This window comes from Phoxinus phoxinus (genome assembly GCF_949152265.1).
Source record: "Phoxinus phoxinus genome assembly, chromosome: 19".
NCBI classification, from domain to species: domain Eukaryota; kingdom Metazoa; phylum Chordata; class Actinopteri; order Cypriniformes; family Leuciscidae; genus Phoxinus; species Phoxinus phoxinus.
The window spans coordinates 15547583-15562071 of record NC_136894.1 but is presented as its reverse complement, the minus strand read 5'-3'; the positions used below and the strand labels follow the sequence as shown (position 1 = coordinate 15562071).

At 37.5% G+C, this 14489-nt stretch overlaps 2 protein-coding genes across 7 annotated transcripts in view; one reads left to right on the top strand and one right to left on the bottom strand.

Moving 5' to 3' along the window:
* arid1ab (AT-rich interactive domain 1Ab) overlaps nt 1–2414 on the bottom strand; it is a 104881-nt gene extending 102467 nt beyond the window's left edge. The window contains exons 1-3 of the mRNA XM_079590504.1: nt 2292–2414; nt 2022–2134; nt 1742–1882 (exon numbers count right to left, since the gene is read on the bottom strand). The gene's annotated coding sequence lies outside the window, so the exon portion shown is untranslated. The remainder of the gene's footprint in view (nt 1–1741; nt 1883–2021; nt 2135–2291) is intronic.
* The window catches only part of tbxta (T-box transcription factor Ta), a 50980-nt gene continuing 38271 nt past the window's right edge, over nt 1781–14489 (top strand). For 4 of the 6 annotated variants that reach the window (XM_079590509.1, XM_079590508.1, XM_079590510.1 and 1 more), the window contains exon 1: nt 2421–2790. The gene's annotated coding sequence lies outside the window, so the exon portion shown is untranslated. Of the gene's footprint in view, nt 1897–2408; nt 2791–14489 lie in introns of those variants that run through there. The other 2 variants (XM_079590506.1, XM_079590505.1) reach the window with 2 other exon arrangements.

Genomic DNA, 14489 nt, shown 5'->3' with positions numbered 1-14489 from the left:
GTAAAACCTCCGTTCATCTTCGGAACACAGTTTAAGATATTTTAGTCCGAGAGCTTTCTGTCCCTCCACTGAAAATGTATGTACGGTATACTGTCCATGTCCAGAAAGGCAATAAAAGACATCATCAAAGTAGTCCATGTGACATCAGTGGGTTAGTTAGAATTTTTTGAAGCATCGAAAATAATTATTTGTCCAAAAATAACAAAAACTATGACTTTATTCAGCATTGTATTCTCTTCCGGGTCTGTTGTCAATCTGCGTTCACGACTCCGCAGTGACACTGCTGACGTAAGGCGCTGCTGACGTGTTATCTGGTGCGCCGTGTGTTCGGGTTCAAATAAATATGGATGGGCAAAAAAAAATGCAAGTCTTCCTCTGTGTCGAAATCCTTAGACATGTTTGCGAAGATTGTTTTGTTTACATCGTGCGTCTCCCTCAGACTGTAAACGAAGCTCGGGCGCACCAGATAACACGTAATCAGCATCGTCAGCAGTGTCACTGCGGAGTCGTGAACGCAGATTGACAACAGACCCGGAAGAGAATACAATGCTGAATAAAGTCGTAGTTTTTGTTATTTTTGGACAAAAATTTATTTTCGATGCTTCAAAAATTTCTAACTAACCCACTGATGTCACATGGACTACTTTGATGATGTCTTTATTACCTTTCTGGACATGGACAGTATACCGTACATACATTTTCAGTGGAGGGACAGAAAGCTCTCGGACTAAATCTAAAATATCTTAAACTGTGTTCCGAAGGTCTTACGGGCTTGGAACGACATGAGGGTGAGTCATTAATGACATCATTTTCATTTTTGGGTGAACTAACCCTTTAATAAAACCCCTAATAATTTCTGTAGATAGCCAGTACGTGTTCTTCACAATCACATCAACGGTCTGGTGCTATGGGGAATGACATTTACTTTTAGACAAACAGTTTTAAACCAGAAACCATGATTTTCAATTCAACTAATATATTGTGTATTACCGGTACAATGAGCTTCTAGAACCGTTTTAGCATTTGGTTGAAACACCTGATATTTACATAACTGACATTGCTATGGCAGCTGCTATAGCACAACGAATGATCTTTAACTATCAAAACACTCTGGGTAGAATCTGGGAAGCAGACTTAAAAATGGCTTAATAATGGCTTTTAATAATAACCTAAAAAAAAGTACATTTAAAAGTGAAAATTATGTCATCATTTACTCGCCCTCATGAATTTAAGCCTAAATTAAATATATTTAGGCTATCACACATTCACTTCTTTTCCGAAGAATTTGAATAAACAACTCGATTCATTTGGATTATACTTTTACAATGTTTTTTTATACTTTTTGAAGCATGAAAATTGTGGTTGCCTGGACTTTCAATAGATGGAAAAAATGCTGATAGAATATTCAAAATATCTTCATTTGTGTTCCAGAGATGAACAAAAGTCTTAGGGGTTCATAACGACATGCGGGTGAGTAAATGATGACAGAATCTTCATTTTGACAGCTTTATCGCTAAACATTATCCCTTTTTAGCTGAGAAGTATGGCCCGAGCACATCATATCGGCATGTCATCCATTTCAAAGAGTGAAAATATACCAGAAAAATCTGTAACTGTCACGCTGACAATCACCGACACCAAGCTAATAAGGCCTACATATTGAGGTTACATAAAGCACTGTCCTCTCTGTATGCTCTTGCTGTGAGAGGGACTCCTCTTTCTATCTATAAGGTAAACTTACCTCGCCCAGGGCTTTTCACACAGGAACTCCCACATTTCTCGTAATCAACAGTCTGAGACAGATTTGAAGATATCATCCATGATCCATCCTTCAGGGGACATGAAGATAACATGAGGAGACCCTCCTGGACCTAACAAAACACTGCAAGGTTAAGAGTAAGTTACTAACGTTACTCACTTGTTTTAGACTCCATTAAGTGGGAGTTTTGTGGCTTTTAGTTCATGTTTATTAGTTTTAAAGGTTCACCCAAAAAATGAACATTTACTGTTAATTTACTCACTCTCAGGCCATCCAAGATGTGTCTTTTTTTTACTTTAGTAGAACAGTAACGAAGTTTTTTTTAGCTGAAACCGTTGTCCTTGGTGATTCATATATGGCAAGTGGCTACCATCACTTTGAGAGTAAAAAAAAACATTAAAAAAAAACATGCAGGGTTAGCAAAAACAAAATTAATATACCCGTGGCCCCTGGTGATACATTGAGGTCTTATGAAGCGAAATGGTCGGTCTGAGCAAGAAACTGAACATTATTTACAACATTAGTACGGTACCTGTAACGTTATTCACAGCCTCGGCAAACAGTCCTGAGCGCGTTCGCGGCAGAATATTAAAACACGAGCTTCCTGACGCATAGTGACGTATGCGCGGGAGCAAACTCACACGTGAGCTAACGATGTGTTTGTTTACAACAGAGAGAGGGGAAGCGTTTGTTTTATTGTTCATCAAAATGGTACTTGTGCTTATCATGGATGCCACAACCTATATAATAATTAAAATTACATTCGCTTGCGCGATTTCAAGCGGGATTGACTTTGTCTTTTTACAGATTCTCAATGTTATTCCTCAGGAAGCTCGCGCTCCAGACTGAACGTTTGTGATAACTTTGAATTAAGTGTTTTTTTGTTTTTTTGTTTTTATGTATACTCTCAAAAGGGATGGTAGATATTGACTTGCATAATCACCAAGGACCACAGTTTCAGCTAAAAGTCTTCTTTACTGTTCTACGGAAGAAGATGATGAAGAAGAAAATACATATTGGACTGCCTGGCGGTAAGTAAAATAGCCTAACTATTCCTTTAAAATAATCCAGTGTACAACTGAAGAGTGAACAAAACTAATCTGAGAAAATGGAGCAAAATACAGCACAGGCTGCTAGAAAAAAGTGCAATTTGCAAAACATAGTTCATTGGTGTGTCTTAAATAAAAGGATATTTGCTTCTTCTTTTTTTAAAGACCAGTCTACCTTCCTATTTTAATATGAAATACAACAATGGAAAGAAAATGACATTTGTCAAACCAGTCTTTAAGTGCTGAACTGTCTTTTTACCGTGAGTAAAATAACAATAGAAGGCAGTTTTGGCTTCTATTTATGATTTTTTTTTTTTTTAAGTCCGCGTGAACCGGAAGTTGCAAACGACTTTTCTCAAGTGTTGTGACGCATTTCCGAGTGAAACGGAATATTGAACAGAGGGCAGGGTTTTACTTTAGCGCTCCTCCTCTCCATCTCTGCTCACAGCAGAGTAACGGTTTGAGGGGAGTGGTTAAGCGTTTAACCAACCCAAGTAGTCAAGCCTATGTCATCAGAAAAGAACGCCATTCCAGACCCGGAAGTAACTTTTCAGACTTTATTAAAGATAACTTCGGCAAACAATTTTTTCCCGTGTAATAACTTGCACGGATTAATTGTTCACCACAAGACTAGTAATATCCGCTAACAAAGTAAATAGGGTCAATTTTGATTTCATGCCGACTTTAAATGTGCTTTGCTCCATGCGATTCTCCAGAAGAAAATAAAAATCAAAGAATCTCTTTTTTTAATGTCTCAGTCTCTCATAGACATTGAGATAAATATAGATCAGTTTGAGACTTGCTAAAATATGCTGCTTCTCAGAAAAATCTGTAATCAAAAGTCAGTACGTCATTTGTCATCAAATTCTTCCCAGACCAAATTATCTGAGCTATTCTATTCATTTTACAGCTCTGTACTCTGCACTGTCAACATGCGTCTCAATTGTCTCTTATTTAAAAACAAAATAATAATAATCTGAAAAAAAGTTTATTCTTCAATATAGGCCTATTTCAAATACAACATTTTCAAATGGCCCAACCAAAAAAACAAGCTGGTTTGTCTGATAACATCTGCTGTGCATCCCCAAAGATCATTAAAACTCTTAGATGGGCACTTGTCAAGCAGATGAATAATCTCTGTAATCTTAAAGCCAAGGAAGTGTCAATTGAGCTTTACAGATTGTTCAAATGACCAGTAAGAGATCAGCCCCTGGAATGCTATCGACATAGTACAGATGGGAAGACTGAGCAGCCACCAGTCAGTCTTGAGTCTGACACTCTGAAAAGATGGATGGATCTAGTAAAAAGCAGCGACAGCCCAAAGAAAGACATTGTTACCCTGGATGAAAAAAAATCTGAAGCCAGAGTGTGGCGATAAATGTGCCCTACACAAGTACGCAAATGAAGATGTGAAATCTTGGCCAATTGTTTATGCATTTCTGTGACAGTAACAAGTACTCAGGACAGCGATAGAGTTATAGGTTCAAATGCCTGCACCGTTAAACCAGGTATGTCAATGTTCAGCTAGCTAGCCATAAATATGTACTGTTTAACTAACTTACTAACTTTGCTCAGGAAGATTCTCTTGAAATTGCTGCACCATGACAGTAGTTGACCTAATCGAGAAACTGACCACAGAAGAAGTAGTTTGCTTTAATGTCCACTAATAGCACCCATTGTGGTATTGCAGACAATGCAACACATAATTCCAATTTATAATTTGCGATTATGAATTTCATTCTGATTTATTTGGATGAAACCAATCTTGTGAATACCCTTGTGTCACTTTAGCATAATTTAAAAAGAGTACTCATTAAGTAAAAATACTTGAAATGAATATAAGTGTGAACGGAAAGTAATGTTTTCGGAAACTAGCAAATTAATTGAAATTTGTTTAAAATGTAATCGTTTCTATTATTATTATTATTAAATTCAATATTGAACTTGAAATAAGTTGAACTTTAGAGTGCTTTTTTTGACCCACCCTAAATTTCACAATTACTTCTATTTAAAACATACTGCTAAATGTACTGACAAGCATTTATGGAAAACTACAACATACTTTAATGTAATTTCTATTGAAACTCAAATGTCGTGCATTTGAATATATTTGTAATTAATTACACATTTGTAATGATGAATATAATATAACTTGAAATAAAATGTTATTATTATCTTTAAATGCAATATTGAATTACACACCACAGTTAAAATTAATATATAGTAATTTAGTTATTTAGTAGGCTATTCATCAAAATAATAAGTGTACTCTAAAGTAAAACCTTTAATTTGACATTTTTGCACTTTTTAAAAGTGTACTTAAAAACATGAAAGTATACTCTCTTTAACTGGCCATTTATTTCAGTAATATTATATTATTGTCACATCCGGTTGCAATAAAGGTGAGAAAGGATCTATTCGCAGCACTTTGGATCTATATTTAACAAAACTCAAAACACACAGTGAAACAAAACAACTGGTAAACACACGACGAGACCTGACAATGAACAGAAGGAAACCCAGAGTTTAAATACAAACCAATCAACAAAATGAACAACAGGTGCAAACGATAATCAAACAATGAGAACAAACAGACAAGAAATACAGATGATTCCTTACAATTATCTGCAAGTACACATTTTTACAAAATATACTTTTACCATTTTAAAGTGCACATTCAAAGCACTTCTTTTTCTCAAGGGTAGGTAGCTACAAGCGTTTACGTTCACATACTTTTCGACTCAGTGTGTTTCAGTTTTCTTACTGCTGCTTTTGCCTGCTTTTTAGTATAATATCGCTCATTGTCCCTCAAGAGGATGCTAGTGTGCAGAAGTGCCTTTGTGCTCCTGGGCTCATGTAGGGTTCTGCTTTAGACTTTATCTTGTTTGCCGTGTAAGCAGCGCTGTGCACCCAGGGCCCAAAAATTCAAATACAGGGAATATATTAACTGCGCAGTTTGATCTGCGTGAGGAAGGGGGAGGGGAGGCAGCACGGTATGGAGACTGAGACTAATACAGCGGTACAGAGAAATCGAGAGAGAGAAAATACAGAAAATATATTGTTTATGTGATGAAACCAAGGTGGCACTAGCAAAAGAAAATCAAGCAATTAAACAAATCTCACACAGAAGAAGGGAATCAATATAGCTATATCTAAAGACCAGGTTTGGGCTCCTAAACAACACCCAAGCAACATCTTAGCAACCACCCAAAACATTCTAGCGACGACATAGCAACATATAATGGTGCACAGACAAGCACTAGTCTCATATATATATTTTTTTTTTTAAATCTAGTAGACATATTTTATTTGCCCTGTAGGCTACTCTGGCATATTTGGGATAAAATGATGGAATCACATATTTCAAAACCTTCACCTCTTATTTCCGCCCTAATCAACTTCATTGTGGAGGGTCATTGTGTGGTCCACTGCAGGGACAGCTGGGATATCTCTGTATGGACTGGCACACTTTAGGCATAAAGTCGCATGCTGAACTCTCCAGCACCACCCAGCATGCGGTCAACTGTGAAAACAAAACGTGCTGCGGCCCCGCAGGGGGTCTGCATACGGTACTCCTTGAGGGCTTTGTTTGGGGGAGTTGGTGTGGATTTTTGCCCCGGGGGCAAGGCTGGAAAAGGTGAGGGTTGAGAAGTATAGGTGGGCAGGATTAAGGTTTCTAATACCTCATTGAAATGCTGATGAATCCATTGCACTTATGCAACCATACCAAATTGCTACAGAAAAAACAATTATTACAAAGTGCACATTTTAAGAAGTTTGTTAAGAAACAGTCATGAAAGTGAACTCACTTTTTTTCTTTAAATACTTTTAAGATTTGAAGTAAACTACAAGTGCACAGTCAATATAATTAAGCACACTTCCTTTCACAAGGGTTTTTCTTCACATATTTGCCCACGTGAAATCTGCGCCTGTGGAATTTCTCAGAATTGAAACAGATTCATAGATCTATAAGTTCCCCTCCCCGTGTTTGTTAGTTTATCATAATCAACATAAATGAAAAATGGACAGTATTCCATTTTTATGCACATTCCTGATCTAATCATGCACAATTCAGCAGTCCACATTCTTCAAAATAAAATTTTAATTATAAATCCATATTAATAAGAACGTTTCATCAACTGAAACAAAAAAAATCTGTGAAATTTACAGAAATAAAACAACAGCTGTTGCCAGAAATGTACCATAAAGTAAAGTTTGCTGTATTAAAAATAAAGTTGTCCTCCGAAGAGGGGGGGTGGTGGCGGGCCAAAAAAAAAGAAGAAGAAATTTACCATAAAAAATATGGTAGCAACATTTTAGGTTTTACAGATTTAACTTAAATTTTCAGTAAAAACCTAATTTCATTAACTGATATTATGTTAATATACCAACCTATTGAGGTACTAATATCTGTTTTTTACCATTGTAATACACTGCCAAACATCAAAAACAGATGGTGATGAGTCACATGATGAACCAAAGCTCATCACAAGCAGCTTTTCCACAAATTTAGAAATGAAGTACTAATATATAGATGCTGGTGTACACTAAAGTAATGCAATACAAATTAATTCAACATTAAATGTAACATAAAAACCTAATGTAACAGAAAAAAAAAGTTATTTATAAGAAAATCGTAAAATTTGAAGTATATATATTTTTTTTTTTCATGGCATCTCCCATTTCACATAAAACTATGGCTACACCAAATATAACACATGCAGAAGGGATTCAAACTGGTGTAGAACATTGACTTATTTTGGTTAATTACATTTTATTTCACTTATTACTCACATCTCTGTTTAATACATTTTATCATGTTTAAACCATCCTGTTGAATTTCACTGATTTCCTTCCAAATCAGACTCAATTAAATCAAGTATGCAGATTCAGATTGGATTACCATGGCCAGATGGTTTTGACCTTTGACATGTGTTATTGGAAATATCTGGGATCCCCAAGCTTTGGACAGCATCCGTGCTCATTTGGAAAGGATGCTGGGATTGCCTCTTAACTAATCGGGCATTAGCTCAATGCTGGCATCCAACCCTTGAACATGGCGCCTGGCAAAGGGCATGATGCCCACTATGGAGTTGCTTGGCAAATGCCACTGTCTGTCATGTTTGCCCCTCTATGAAAACAAAAAATTGACTTGATGATGCTGATGTTCAGATGTCACCGTCTATTGTTTTAAGCGGGTCATTGCACAGAACCGCAGCACGTAAACAAACAAATAAACCTCTTGCTGTCAGTGCATGTCCTCTAATGAAGAATGACTGACTTTCAAAATGAAGTGAGTAATATTCATGAGCATCTTCACAGATTCGCCAAAAGCTGTGGGATTGTATTTTGTTGAAAAAAGAAATAAAGAAAGAAGAAAACACTAGATTTTGATATCTTTTCTTTTTGATGGCAGTAGGTGCCACAATCACAACAAAAGCTGCAACAATAAAGAAGAGTGCTTTAGAAACAAGGTTACATTGTAAAATCCACGGTTTATTTTTTTCTGGCAGCACAGGGACATTTTTAGATGAGAGAATATGGAAAGGGAATATTTGACATGAAAAAGCTTGTACTTATTCAAGTCAATTTAATTTGCGCTATAAAACAGCTTATCTTAAAGAGAAGTGAATATACCAACCAGATCAAAAGGTACAATGAGGCTAAAAGATTTTTACATAAGTGGTACGCACTAATCCAAAAGTGATGCTTTAATGTTGTAGGTGGTTGCCAGGGCGTTACTATGTAGTTGCTAGGGTGTTCTAGGTGGTAACTAGGCTGTTGCTAGGAGGTTGCAAGGGTATTCTAATTAATGAGCTGTTGTGCTCTATGTTGTTATTAGGCTGTTGCTAGGGTGTTCTAAAAGGAGTTACTAGAACATTGCTAGGTGGTTGACAAGATGATTTAGTTGAATATTAGGCCATTTCTAGGGTGTTGCAGGACACTGGAAAAATACAGGCAGGGGTGTTTGATTGCGGATGGAACTAAACTCTGCAGGAGAGTGATCCTCCATGACTGGAGTTTCCCATCCCTCTTCTAGTTAATTAGTAGGCTGTTGATAGGGTTTTCTAGGTAGTTACTAAGTTATTGCTAAATGGTTGCCAGGGTGTTTAATTACCTCATTATCTAATTAATTACCAGACCATTTCTAGGGTGCTGTGAGTAGACCGTTGCTAGGTGTTTTCCAGGTGTTCTGGCTGTTGCTAGGGTGTTCTAACTAGTTACTAGACCAGAGTGCATTAGTGCCCTCCCACTTTTTCAGCTGTGTTTTTCCGGAAGTATTTTTCCATTTATTTTTGCGATAGGGAATTCAAAAGTCTTGGTTAAAGTGTTATACGCCACGAACAAAGCCAACCAGCTGCGAGGTGAAACTGGTGAATCCCAACATTACAAACTTTGAATCAAAAAAAGTATTTGAAAATCAGACAAAAATACAAAGCCATATGAATGTGTACTTAACGGTTTTAGTGATGGAAAGAACTACAATCCCATGAAGGGGATTGGTGGAATTTTCTGTAAAGCATCATGTGGAATGTAGTTTTTCAACCACAAATTCCACTGTCAAACTCGATTATTTTAAAACTAAGCTGAAATAATGAGAACTTAAAGCTTCAACAGAAGCAAAAACTATGGCTTAACAATCTCGCAGCTCAGAGTAGGTCTGTCTTTAAGGGTTTATAAGTTATATTGTTAAAAATCAATTTCCCTATGGAGAAAACATGGAATTTTTACTTCCAGAACTGACCGCTCTATTGCAAGGTGGTTGCCAGGGAGTTCTAGCTGATTACTGGGCCATTGCTAAGTGGTTGCTAGGGTGTTCTCAGTGGTTGTTAGGTGAAATCTGCAGAGCATATCAATGAAAACCATCCAATCACACATCTCCCCTAACAATCTGAGGTATCATTAATGTCTGTAGCACAAATGGTGCGGGAGTTACGCGCACAAAAAAATTATACTTAAGGTTAAGGGTTCATTCAAATCATGAGCAATGATAAAAGTGATGCTTGCCTGAGCAAACACTATACTAACAAGAAATGGCCTATAATTGCTGATCAAAAACTGAGCACTGTAACATATGAACAATTTTAGTAGACTTCTGAGCTTCATTTAGAGCTAGTGTTTTATATATATGCATGCAAAGAGAGATAAAAAGAGTACAGCTGGATTTGCCTGTATAAGGCAATAAAGCACTTGCTCTGCAAGGAGAGCAAAAGAGAGAGACAGAGAGGCCCAGCAGCCCAGAAAAAAAACACTAGAGGCCCCGTTATGCAGAAACACAGATTTAATGTAAGGCTTGGCTCCCTGTTATGGTCGGTAGAGAGAGGGAAAAGCTGGGCTGGATCTGACGGAAAAGGAGAGAGGCATGGGGGGGGGAACAGCTTCCTGTGCTCAATACAGGACGGCTGTAAATTGACGATTCTTGCCATGCAGGTTAGCTGTAAAATCTCTTCACAAATGAGTAGCGTTTCAAAGGCCATAGTGGTGGACTGCTTTTGAAAAGGCCTTTAGGATTCCCTGTTGTCTTTGCTCACCAATGTGGTCGGCCACAATGTCATCTTGCATTAAATTAACAACCCACGCCCAGGGGAAATCAGGGAAACTTGCTGTAAATTGACAATGCCCACACCCCTCCACTCCCTTATTTATAGTTTCAAGCTCAATAACCGTGTTATTAAAGCAAGTTTACAAGAAGCTCGCATACATCCCTGAATTAGATGTATGAAGTAGAAAGGTTGCCATCTGCCACAGCGATAAACATCAATTTAACCAAACGGAGCAAAGTTGAAGCAAACACTTCAATTGGATCTTCATTTTCAATAAAGATGCATTAGGTGGCAATCAAAACTGATGTACAACCTAAAATGTGCTATAAAAAATTTGGTTTGGGAATGTCTGGATGCATTTTTTTACTGTCCACTTGATATAAAAGGAACGCTGTAACAGAATAACATGCCAGTTGCAATGATGCAAATTCACACTAAAACTGACAGCAGAGGATACTGTTCAGGAAGGGACAAGTGAACCATGCAGTTTCTTGGCGAAGTACTATTGAAGTACTATTGAACAGGCCACATTCAGTCCCTTATCTGTATCAAACTCTGGCCTATAATAGATCTAGGAAATGATCAAACCCTAAATAAGTACCCAGAGGTGTAAACCACAAAACCTATTCGATTAATTTCTGACTAAACTACTTTAGCATTATCACCCAGCAATTATCAGTAAATTGTCCTCAACATACAGTATGTGTGTGATTTTTGCTCATTAAGCTGCATGCTCTCCTTGGACTGTCTCATGCTTTTAATTACATCACTCCATTAACAAAAAGTTTAGTTTTGTACACATACGTAGCTTTGAACATGGCTGTAAACAACTTTTGCAGATTATGCGAAGTTAATCTACGCATCCATGGTACAATCATGGCCTCTAAACTTATTTTTGACAGAGTGAAACAAGAAAATATTTGTAGCCAACTCTCAAATTTAGGATTAGATCTTTTAAACACTCCATAACAGAGCGAATTGCATCCCGTGTCTCGTTTCCCATTTCCGCGGTCGTTTCGGTTTTCGATTTCTCTAACCTACAATGTAAAACTGGGCGCTTAGCGTCTACGTCACGGCTCTCAGCCCGCCCTCTGTTCGTTGATTGGCCCGGACTCAGACTGACTACTGGAGCGAAATTAAATTAGCGGAAGTAGGAAGTCTGACGTAGTCAGGCTAACTTGATGGTGGATCAGCGATCAAAATATTAATTTTGAAGATGTTGAAATGATAGTTTTGAGTATATGTTTGAGATTGTGAATATGAGCCAGATTCTGAATGTACTCGGGAAAGAGCTCTGACGAAGACAGTGATGATGGTATAAAACATCTGTTCAAACTGAACCCTTTCAAGCTCCAAAAGGCAACAAAATATGCTTTATTTTATTCTTCTGTATGCTCTAATATCAGGAGAGTTTAATATTATTGTGACAGGTAGAGATCCATCCGTGTTAGATATCCGGGTCGGGGTCGCTTAAGACCCAAGCATGTAATAATGCTTGGTTAATTTTCAATAGCTCAATTCCCCCATAGACGTTTACATCCGCAAACTTTGATCATATTCTGAATTAGGAAATCATTAGTATGCAGACGAATTATGAGAAACACGACTGATTAGTTCATCTCGCAAGTCTTCCGTTCATTTGTCACGTGACAGACACAAAATGAACAAATAATTCATAAACGAGCCATCACTAGTGTTGCTTCACTCAATGAGTCATTGTACTAAGTTTTTAGAACAGTCTCTAATTGCTCACCACATATGTTGCTAATAATTATATTAAACATAATTACCTTTACTTGCGTGACGTTGCTAGTTATTATCTAACACAGGAACTTAAAGTGTTAGTTCACCTAAAAATGAAAATTCTGTCATCATTTACTCACCCAGACATCATTCCAAGCCAATGTCTTTCTTTTGTGTCCATACAATGGAAATCAATGTTCATCAAAAGGGTTTGGACACCCACATTCTTCAAAAACATCATACAGGTTTGAGTAAAGGATGACAAAATCTTAACTTTTGGGTGAATTTAAGTTGGTTGAACAAAACATAATTTGTATAAATAAACATGTTTAAGTCTTTTACAAACTTAAACTAATTGAGTTGGAAAGTTTTCCTTAATTTAATCAAATTCATTGAGAAAACTATGTTTGAGTGCATATTCTGCTGTAATATGAATGTGACCAAAAACACAACATCCACAAAAAGATACAAGACAGATCAGCTCCTCGCAACATCAAATTGTATCGCTTTGTTTCCCAAAAAAGAATGGAAACAAAGGTCAAAAACAATCAAAAGGTGCTCATGGTGTGCTTTCTGCCCCTTTATATTCAAGATATTAAGACACCATGACAGGCGAGACATCACAAACAAATCGCAGTGTGATAGTAAGCGCTAAAAGAGCTAATTTCATCCACAGCCCTCAAATCTGAGCCTGTGTGTTGTGTTTCCACTGCTGGGAACCAGGTAGAAACCCCTTCGTGGCGTCTTCTCACCCACTGCTTAATCTCACCCGCAATCATGCTCAGTGACAGTCGCACAAAGCCAGACACCAAGCACAACAAGGCCTTGCTATTATGTAACAACCGACAGCTGGGCGAGCAGAGGAGGGGTGACCCAGTCGTTGTGGCAGCACTTTGTGTCACCCAGACGTGACAATCAGGAAGAGGCCAAGGACGGTGAATGGAGAGAGGGGAATACGTGGGGGGTGTTAAGGATAAAACAGGATGGATGTGGCTTATGGTAATGCAGGCAGAATCAAAACACATCCAGCGTGAAGGATAAGGATGTTGACCTTTTTCTTAGCCGCCGATCACGCAGACAAAAGCGTCCAGGCCTTGAGTGTGACGGTGCAACATTTGTGTAGTTTGATAAGAAAGTTCTGATACGGGCTTACGAGAGCAAGTTATTTAGCTTGTTTCTTCATGATGGCAACATTTTTTATTTACATGCACTTGCAAAAATAATTGTGTTATAATATTTTACTGTCATACAGTTAAAAATTGCTCTATTAGATCATCTATTGAGAATCACAAGTTGGGAAAAAAAATAGGATTTAATTAAAATGGTAACACTTTAGTTTAGAGTCCAATTCTCACTATTTAGTTGCTTGTTAGCATGCGTATTACCAGGATATTGACGGTTTGTTAGTACTTATAAAGCACATATTAATGCCTTATTCTGCATGACCATATTCTACAACCTTAATCCTACCCAACTCCTAAGCAGGAGTTTATTGAGGCAAAAGTCGTAGTTAAGAGTAAGTTAGTCTGACCATTAAAGGTTTATCACAAAAATAGTCACAATTGAAATATCATAATGGTCCTAAAATATGCTTTTTCCCCATCTATGTAATTGTTGGCTGAAATGTGACCTGAACATGTTTTCATGATGAGACTCATCTGTACATTTTCAGGGTGTCCACTGAATACATAAATAAAGTCCATACAATCAATTTAGTAAGTGTGTAGCTTTCCATAGAAGGTCCAAATATCATACACATAAAGGGAACAGACTTTTATTTATTCTTGGGTATAAAGTAAAAGGTGACATGGTGCCACAGTGTTCAGAGGCACCCAAATGTTTGATTGAATTCCTGTCGCATTCCACATGACCAGCCGTTTCTTAGGAGCCGCCTCACAGACCTCGTGTGCCAGAAAGGCATGTTATTGGCAGACGCTCCTGGAGCCAGAATAGCAGGAGCTAATCAACAGGAAGCAGAAAGATTTGGCCGGGAATCCCAAATACTTGAATGAAATGACAGAAATGAATGCGAGGAACCCCTGTCTAGTGTGATTGGATGCCAAAACCAAACAGGGGTTCCTCACAGGTCTTAACACCAATAGGCCTATTAAAATGAAGAAGGCATTCATAAAAGCCATATCATAGAAAAGTTTAAATTAATTAAGACCATCAAGGAGGCCCGTTCACTCCAAGAACGATAATTATAAAGATAACGATAACTATATTAGCGTCCACGATATTGTTATTTTTATGTACTGCAGTTATGTCGTCTGCCGCATTAAATGCTTGAGCTCTTTAAAGAGTGGATTCTGATTGGCTGTCATTGTTTTTATCGTTCATCAATTGGAAAAAAATCACTTTGAAAGTGAGTGATTCCAACAATATTGTTTCTCT